The sequence below is a fragment of the Corapipo altera genome, unplaced genomic scaffold, assembly GCF_003945725.1.
Source record: "Corapipo altera isolate COAL_440 unplaced genomic scaffold, ASM394572v1 193, whole genome shotgun sequence".
Classification (NCBI taxonomy): domain Eukaryota; kingdom Metazoa; phylum Chordata; class Aves; order Passeriformes; family Pipridae; genus Corapipo; species Corapipo altera.
In genome coordinates, this window is record NW_020884996.1 from 1,211,211 (window position 1) to 1,220,783 (window position 9,573).

Below are 9,573 nucleotides of genomic sequence, written 5' to 3' on the forward strand. Positions count from 1 at the left end.
ACTTCCCCCCGTGCGCCCCTCGTGTCCATCTCTGAGCTCCCCCGCCGTGTCCATCCCTAAGCTGCCCTCCCCGGGCTTCCCCCCGGGCTCTCCCCATGTCCAACCCTGAGCTGCCCCCGGGCTCCATCCTCGAGCTGCCCCCTGGACTCCCCATGGACTCCCCCTGGACTCCCCCCGTGTCCATCCCTGAGCTCCCCACCGTGTCCATCCCTGGACTCCCTCCGGGCTCCCCCGCTCTCCCACCCCGCTCACCTCGGGCCTCCCGCGCCGGGGCGGCCCCGGCCGGGCCCCGCCGAGCCCCGCGAGCGGCCCCTGCGCGCCCCGGGCGGAGCGAGGAGGCGGCGGCGCTGGGGCGGGTCCGGGCGCTGCTCCGGGCGCTGCTCCGCTTCGTTCCGCTCCGGCCCGGCCCACCCTGCCCTGCCCTGCCCTGCCCTGCCCTGCCCGGCCGGGCAGCCGCTTGGGCAGCTCCTTCAGCAAATCGGTCTCTACGTGGGAAAAAAACCCCAGTGGTTAAAGTACTACGTGTTCTTTCACTTTTTTCAGCTACTGAGTGAGGAATGACCTGATCTGGGTTGTTAGCTGTTACAATCTGGTGAAATTCATACATAATATTAATTTTCTTGATCTAATTCCCGTCTCATGTCAGAGTTATGTTAATGAGATAAGAGTCTTCTCAATTTGATAACTGCTTCCAGGCTGGAAGGAGAGCAAATACCTGCAAGGAAAAATTATTATTGCCTTGTCCTTTTGTAGAGTCCACCAAAATTCACATAAATTAGTTTCTTTTTGCTGTCTGTCACACTGGTAACTTGGAGAGACTTGGCTTCCCTGTTCACATGTGGCAAAGATTAGATTTGTGCTGCCAAGCCTACAGGTTGTACTAGAGGAACTAATTCTGTATTTCAGCTCTAATCAGCATAAAAACTGTTCTGAGTTGGTGCCCTTTTGCCATGTTGTTGGACAGGATCTGGGGAGACCCTGCTTTGCCATGAGAGAGAGAGAGACTGGTGGTGCTTTGGGATGTCTAAACTACCTACTCTTGCCTCCCAAGAAAGGGGTACTACCATGGCTTTGGAGTCACCACCCTACAACTGTGTAGATTTTAAAGCCAGAAAAAAAACCCAAAACATTCTTAAGGTGATCAATTCTGTCCTATGCAGGCCAAAAAAAAAAAATTCCACCCTGTCATTTTTGCTCGCAAGCCCTGGGAGCACAGATCCCTTGTGCTGCTGCTGTGCTATAATGCATTCTTGGAGCACTTAAGGCTGTTGTGGTGCTTTAGCTCTCGCTTGCCAGACTTTTCCAGAGCTGTAGTCAGCACAGTTATGATGAGCATGGTTATAAATACCTGTGCAGACAGAAATGTGGACAATTTTAAAACAAATACAGTGACTTATTAATGGTTTTCTTATTTAAACATTCGAGTCCACCTGCTCCGTTCCCATCACGCAGCGCACGATGCAGCTCACAGCAAACCCATGGCTTGTACGGAGTTTCTGCTACAGTAGCCAGGTTGCCACAGATCAGTGAGTGGATAAATGTATCAGGGAATGTATTTACACGAGGTGGTGGGGCCCTGGGGTTACAATCCTGACAGGAAGCTCTGGCCATGTCACAGCCTCAGGGACCCTGGTGCTCCTACAAGTAGGTGGTTGTCTAGTACATCACTTTGTGGCATCACTGAAACCAGCTTGAAACAGTGCTTGATCTGCAGTGTCTGTATTTATAAAGCCAGCTTTTCTGGGGCTGATCCAGAGCCCACCGACGTCAATGAAAACTCCCACTGACTTCCAAAAGACTGAAATTGGGCTTTCTGTGAGGAGAAGTCTTCTCATTTCAGCACATACAATAGGTGAAACAAAACCATCTAAGACCCCTGCAGCAAAGGAAGGTGCTCAGGGTGTTGTTTGCTTTTTGTTTGCTGTGACTCCCTCAGTTCCAGGGGTGTGACCCAAGTCCTGTCTCTCAGGAGGAGATGTCTCTGTGTGCTCACCAGAGGGTGCCCAGCACACAGATCTGCAGCAGCACCACGGCCCAGCACAAACCTGCCAGGCTCCACACAGCAAAGCAGCTCAGAACACAGAGCCCTGGGGAGAAGTCCTAGCCCTGCATGCCTCAGCAGTCCTATAAATCATGGTGAGTTTGGAACTAGGAGTGCTGAATGCTGCTGCTCAATCCCTCTGCAGAGTGCTCCCTTGAAGCCATAAAAGGTACCAGTCTTTCTGGGATCTGTACCTTGAGACATCCAAAGGGGTCTGAAACACAAAGGTGGACACCCAGTCTCTATCAGGCTTCTTCAGGAGTTTCATGACATAATTAGGATATGAGGTAGTTCAGTGAGTCCAGATGAAGCTCTGGGTGAGCCTGATGGCCAGCTGGGCTGTGCACTGGGCACTGGAAAACCTCAAGGGTGACCTTTATTGGTAAGAAGAGCACCCTCGAGTGGGAAAATGGAGTCTCCCACACCCAGCAAGGCCTGATGTAGCCAAACTCAGTTCCACCTGGAGAAGAGAAGGCTCCAGGAGACCTTAGAGCCCCTTCCAGTGCCTAAAGAGGGTCCAAGAGAGCTAGAGAGGGACTTTGGACAAGGGCCTGGAGTGACAGGACAAAAAGGAATACCTTCAAAGTGACAGAGGGCAGTGTTAGATGGGATAGTGGGAAGAAATTCTTTATTTAGAGGGTGGTGAGGCCCTGGCACAGTTTACCCAGAAAAGCTGTGTCTGTCCCATCCTTGGAAGTGTCCAAGGCCAGGTTGGATGGAGTTGGAGCAACTTGGTCTGGTGGAAAGTGTCCCCGCCCATGGCAGGGCATTGGAAAGACCTTTAAGAGCTTTAAGGTCCCTTCCAACCCAGACCATTCTGTGATTCTACGAAATTCCAAACAGAGCTTAGTGCTGGCAAGCACAGAGCTGGTTGTGTTGGGGATGGTGAGTGAATGCTCCTGCCTGCTGTGGCACACAATGTTGGGCAGAGCTGCTGGGAACTTCAGCCTTACTGGTCCCTCTCCCCACCAACAAATCTCACTTTGTGCGATTTTCCACACCTAGTGTGGAAAATAGTTGGACTCTGGCATTTAAGTTTAAGTCATGCTTGAGCTGTGACTCTCATGACACTTCATCCTGCTGTCTTCTTCATGCACCTCTCAATCCTAAGGATCCCAAAGCCATTATAATTCAAGACCAGGACACAGCATTTTCATGGGATTAGTTATTCTACTCCTGAAATAGATCCTGTTTATGAGGAAAGGGGGAGGCTGTCTTCAGAACACATTGCAATTTATCAGGTCCTAAGAGAGGATGCAGTGGGACAGTGCATGGAACTGCACAGGTGCTTCAGGAAAGAGTGTGCAATTATTTACACCTGAAATCTGACAAGATGCTGCTGCTAACAGGACTGTAATTCAGAACATGCCTTTCCAATTATCACTCTGTGGCTCTTTGTCAGAGCAGAGTAAGCTGGGCATTTGGAAGGAGTCATTAGTAGCAGACAAACTCAGAAATCAACTCTCCTCTGGATCATGGTGAGGTATATGGTTATGGTTAGGCAGTGAGGGTGTCAGGGATTAGATACCACGGCTGACACTTCATTGAGGCTTCTCAGGAGGAGCCCAACTGCGATTAACACCAAACCTCCTTTCTAGAAACGATCTTGTTCTGAGTCAGTGACATTACTCGTGCCAACACTCCTAACCCTAACAGGCCGAGGAGTCTTAAAGCATTTGTGTCATCAGCTAAGCCAGGTCATTCTAAATAAATCCTCACCATCTTCACAGAAAACAGGTACCTCTGTTCCAAGTCTGCTGTCAACTCCTTCTGCAGAGTCTATGAATTCCAGCTCCATCTGGCCACTCTACATCTGCTTGCTTTCTGCACTGGACTTGGCACAGTTTTGGCATTAATTGTGGCCAGTGGTGTATTGGGCATTCCATAGCTAAGGTACACACCAGAAGGGGTCCAGCAGCATTTGCAGTTCAACAAAATGTGCTGCAGTAATGCAGTGGAGTGCACGAGTCAGTGGGGCAGAGCCTGGTTCTCTGAGTGCCGTCGGAGCCTGCACGTTACAGCAGTAACAGCTTCGTTTTATTTACAGCACCTTCACAAATGACATTCCCTCCTAGGCACAGGGTGCTTGGAGTGCTCTGAGCAGATCTCTGCCATCTTAGTTACCCTGAAATGGGTGAATTTAAAGAATGTCTTGATTAGGAAGATGTAGCAGGAAGATATTATATACATTTCAAAACCTTCTAGGTCTTTCTACATCTACCAATGGCTTTTTCTGTAAAGCAGCGTCTTCTATGCATTTCCTGTAATAACAGCTCCTTTTTGAGGGTCAGTACCATCCCAAGAGATTCTGTTACTATTGATCACACTATTTCCTAGGAAGATAATGGGCAGCTCCCCCTTACCACCATTGTATACATATTTTGGTTTATCTGCTTTCCTTTTCCCCACTTAGACCCTCCTGAACTCTTTATGCCATTCAGTTTCTTCATTTGTTTCAAGCCTGATGCAGAATGTTTTATTTGGGGACACTGGTTCCCTCTCCCTTATCTGTCTCTCAGCAGCTCTCTGCTACCTGGAATCTGCCCAAAATCCTGCAGTGACCGATGATACCCATTGACACAGCCCCACTTCCTCTCTCTCCAACTGCCACCCCCCCTCCAACCTTTGGACAGCAGTGTCTGCCCTCACTGTGTCGTTTGGTTTCTCAGCTCTAATGTTCAGGATGACAGAGGGCAGAGACAGCACATCTTGGTGCTCATTGCAGTCCACTTACCCGCTCCTGCTGCCGGCATCTGCTGCACTGCCTCACTCACACATTTTTCGTGCCGTGTATCAGCCCGAATTGGTTGTCCTTGGGTGTCCTTGAAGCCTTGGGTGTGCGGAGAAGGTGGCTTATTGCCTGCTGCCAAAGTTCAGTATCTTGAGTCAAAGTTACAACTTTGTGAGTGTAGTAGAAAAAAGAGAGCTGCAGACACCATGGGCACTCTCGGGTGCCATGGAACTCCCTCCCCCTGGCTCTGTGGGGAGGCACACGGGAGCAGCTTTGTTCCTATTTTAAGTACAGACCAAAGTAGCCAAGAGCCATTTGTCCTCCCTGTGCAGCCTGGCAGGACTTGGGTTACAAGCCTCAAAGGCCTGCTATTGAGTGTGCTGCTCCAGGGGATTACAGACAGGAAAGCTATCCTAAGATCCCTGTCCTTCTTGAAAGGACTTCTGAAGTATCTGACCTGTGGCTAATATTAGACACTGCAACTTCAGCAAGCAATCCAGTGCCCTTTTTGTACTGCTTGGCTCTGCCCACTCCTGCTGTGATCTCATCCTGCAGCACCATTTTCAGGGTGAATGTCAGGACCCCAAGACTCAGTCACTGGACACTTGGGGGTCCCTTGCTGATGTCCCTGTTGAAGAGAGGGAAGTGTCCTGAGAGAGCCCAGCAGAGTGTCAGAAATCTTCCCCTCCCCTTGCACAGCCAGTCCTGCAAACCTCAGGGTGATATGCTGAATAGCTGATTTTATTGTAAACAAAACTGATTTCACTGCCATTCACTCTCTCTTGAATTTCATTCATGGGCTCTGTGACACCCATATAAGTTCTGCAAACAGCTCAGCCAGGGTCACTTGAGGTAACACTGAGAACAGGCAACACTGGCTGCTGAGTCCTCATCATGTCTCTCAGCTCTTTATGAGCTGGGGCCCTGTGCTGTATTTTACACACACCTTTCACACCCATCACAAGGCTCTTCCTCCAGAAAATGCCAGGGTTTCACTGGGACCCTGCAGCCCTCCAGCCAGCCCCAGGATCTGAACAGCCTGGAGTATTTCAACTGGAAAGGACCTACAATGATCATCCCATCCAGCTGCCTGACCTCTTCAGTGCTGACCAAACGTTAAAACTTGTTACTAAGGCCATTGTCCAAATGCCTCTTAAACACTGACAGGCCTGGGGCGTTGACTGCCTCTCGAGGAAGCCTGTTCCAGGGTTTGACCACCCTCTCAGTAAAGAAATGCTCCCTCATGTCCAGTCAGAACCTCCCCTGGAGCAGTTTTGAGCCATTCCCAGGTATCCTGTCCCTGGATCCCAGGGAGAAGGGCTCAGGACCTCCCTCTCCATGTCCCATTCTCAGGAAGCTGCAGAGAAACAAAGTCACCCCTCAGCCTCCTTTTCTCTGGAGGAGCCAAGCCCAGAGCCCTCAGCTGCTCCTCACAGGACATCCCTTCCAACCCTTCACCAGCTTGGTTCCCCTCCTCTGGATGTGTTCAAGGACCTTCACATCCTTTTTAAATTGTGGGGCCCAATTTATGGGATTGCATTCATGTTCTGTGTGGAAACACAGTGTGGGAATGCAGTTAGTACAGCTGGAGTCAGTTGTTTCAGGGTGTACTGTGCCAGTACTCATTTCACGTCCCCCTTTGAAGGGAGAGGAAAGGATGGTCTTAAAATGCACTGGCTACCAACTTTTTTTCCAGTGTAACACAAAACGTTAAGTTTTAGCTCGTAAATCCTATGTCATTTGCAATCCTCGATACCTAAAGAGTGGGGGCGCTCGTGGCAAGGAAATTCGTCTCCAGCCTCACTCTGCCTGCTGATTCATCAAACTCGCGTTTGGACGCATGCAGAGGTCTGTGTTGTGACACTGAGCCTCTGTTGTGATTAAACCCAGCTGGCAACCAAGTACCACACAGCCTGTCATCACTCACCTCCATCCCGACCTTCGTGGGAGGGAGAATTGGAAAGAAAAGATAAGCCTCATGGGCTGAGATAAAAACAGTCTGACAATCAAAAAAAACCCCACAACCCCAAACAAAAACAGCAAAACACAAACAAACAAACAACAACAAAAAACCCCAAACCCTCAAATCAAAAAACAAACCAGCCCAGAGCTCCCACTAATAATAATAAACCCAATACTAATAATTTCAATGAAAAGGAGACAGTTAGAGGGATAAACCTCCCAGAGGAGCAAGTGATGTTTAATACAGTCGCTCACTACACACTGCCCCATGCCCAGCACATCCTAGAGCAGTGATCAACCACTCCTGGGCAGCTCCCCCAGTTTATATACTGGGCATAGCATTTTATGACATGGAATATCCCTCTGGCCAGTTCAGGTCACCTGTCCCAGCTGTGCTCCCCCTCAGCTTCTTGTGCAGCTCCTCACTGGCAGAGCATGAGACACTGAAAAGTCCTTGACTTGGGATGAGCACAAATGAACCACAACCAAAATATCAATGTCTGATCAACATTGTTCTCATCCTGAATCAAAAAAACCACAGCACTGTACCAGCCACCTGGAAGAAAATGAACTCTGGAAGGCACTGAGCAGCTGAAAAACCATGGCACAGTCACCATCATGAAGACATGATGGGATAACTCCCATGACTGAAGTGCTGAAATGGGTAAAAACTGTCTGGATGGCTGAACCTGGAGACTGGTGGTGAATGGAGTTACATCCAACTGGGGCTAGGCACCAGTGGTGTTCCCCAAGTCTTAGTTTTGGGCCCAATCCTCTTTAAGGTTTTTATCAATGATCTGGATGAGGAGATCCAAGACACCCTCAGTCAGTTCACAGAAAACACTGAGCTGGGTGGAATTGTTGATCTGCTGTGGGGTAGGAAGGCTCTGCAGAGGAATCTGGGCAGGCTGGATCAATGGGCTGAAGCCAAAGCAATGAAGTTCAAGAAGGTGATGTGCCAGGTCCTGCTCTTGGATCACAAGAACCCATGGAATGCTCCAAGTTTGAGGCAGAATGGCTGGAAAACTGCCTGGTGGAGAAGGGCCTGGGAGTGCTGGTCGATAGTGGCTGAACATGAACTGGTGTGTGCCCAGGTGGCCAAGAAGGCCAGTGGCATCCTGGCCTGTACAGCACAGATGCAGTTATTTGCTGCTTCCTTAGTGGTGTAGTGGTACAGTTATCAGCTGAGTTTGCATGATTTTTTTTTTTTGCTGCTTTCATCCAGTTGGGTCTGGTTTCTTCCAGCAGCAAACTCGTTTGTACAGAAGAGGTCAGTCTGTCAAGTTCTCTCTTTGTCTTTTGACATCACCTTGTGTCAAATGCTGTACCCCTTCTTTGTGTGCAGGGGGCCATGATGAACCATCTAAGGCTCCTCCATTGTGAGCTACACACCAGGAGATTCCATCTCAGGTTGTACCACCCCACCCCTCCATTAAGAGCTCATGACCAGAACATGCCCATAAGGCCACACTCTCCCACACTGGCCCACACCTCACCCTGGTGAAGGAAGGCAGCGGCTGCAGTGGGGAGAACACAACCATCGGTGACCTTTGGCAGCAGCGTTTGGTGGCTGACACCACGAAGTGGGGGGCTGGGGGCCAGGGGGCTGTGGCACACAGCTGGGGCCTGGAGCAAGCCCTGGGCAGCCTCGTGCAGAAGGAGATGAGGAGGCAGGAGCTGGAAATGCTGAGGGTTGAGTCGGAGCAAGAGCGGTTCTGCCGCCGCTCCGCTGCCGAAATGAGTGAGCTGAAGGCATCTCTGGAGAGGGAGCAGGAGCTGCTGGCAGAGCAGCCCCAATCCCAGCAGGAACAGCAGCTGGTTCAGGAGGTGTGGCAGTGGCAGAGGGTGGCAGGGACCGGCCAGCTGCTGAGCAAGGAGGGGGCTGAGCCCCGCACGGGACAGGAGCTGCTGCAGCAGGAGGGTCCCCCTGCCATGCACCTCGTGTGGGACATGCAGAGGCAGCTGGATGAGGAGATGAGGCCTGGCAGGAGTGGCAGGAAGGCCCAAAGCAAGCTGTGCTGGGAGATGGATGGTTATGAGCCCACCCACCTCTGCCAGCCCCAGAACCAGCTGCAGCTGGGGAGAAGACTCCCCACCAAAGCCAAGCTGCAGTGGTTCAGGAATGAGCTGCCCACCTCCCTGGGCATAGCCCAGCCCAAAGACCCTCCTGGGCACCATGGGGAGACGCAGAGCTCTTGGTACTTCTGCAGGAACCAGCCACAGGCACTGGGGGCACAACAGGAAAGACGGGTGGAAAACCACAGTGCTGGGCAGCAAACAACGTGCCAGGTGATGGCACAGGCTCAGCTCCAGGTCCCAGAGGGGGAAGGCTTGGTGGTGCTGGGCAGCACGTGCAGCCAGCTCCTGGAGCAGCACACCCACCTGCAGAATCTTCTAGAAGACCTGGACAGGAAACAGGGTGCCCTTAAGATGGAGAGCCAGCTTCTGAGAAAGGAGGGCTCTCCAGAAGTGTGCAAGGAGGCAGAGAGCCTGCAGAAGAAAAATGCTCGACGAGCTTCCCTCACCTTGCAGCTGGAAGGGAAATCCATGCAGCTGCAGGCAGACCTCCATGGCCTGAGCAGCACTCAAGTGCCACTGCCCATCCAAAGCTCCCCTGATGAACTGTGTGTGGCAGCATTTCCTCAGCAGAGGGATGGAGAAATGGGAGAGCCTGCTGGAGCCAAGCTGGCACAGGACAAGCCCTGTGGTTCCTCACAGAAGGTGGCTGAGGAGCTTCAGGCCAATGTGGCTGCAGGTGAAGGGGGCTCCTCTTACACGAGCACCCACAGCCCACGTTGTGGGGAGTTCCAGGTGCTGCTCACAGCAACAGCAAATGAAA

The 9,573-nt window shown here is 51.3% G+C and overlaps 1 protein-coding gene across 2 annotated transcripts in view; it reads right to left on the reverse strand.

The window, feature by feature from the left end:
- Positions 1–5,043, reverse strand: part of LOC113958413 (ceramide synthase 4-like) — a 42,463-nt gene extending 37,420 nt beyond the window's left edge. Inside the window, exon 1 of one of the 2 annotated variants that reach the window (XM_027666641.1) lies at positions 4,776–5,043. The gene's annotated coding sequence lies outside the window, so the exon portion shown is untranslated. Of the gene's footprint in view, positions 1–252; positions 300–4,775 lie in introns of those variants that run through there. The other variant, XM_027666642.1, reaches the window with a different exon arrangement.
- Positions 5,044–9,573: the final 4,530 nt, after the last annotated feature.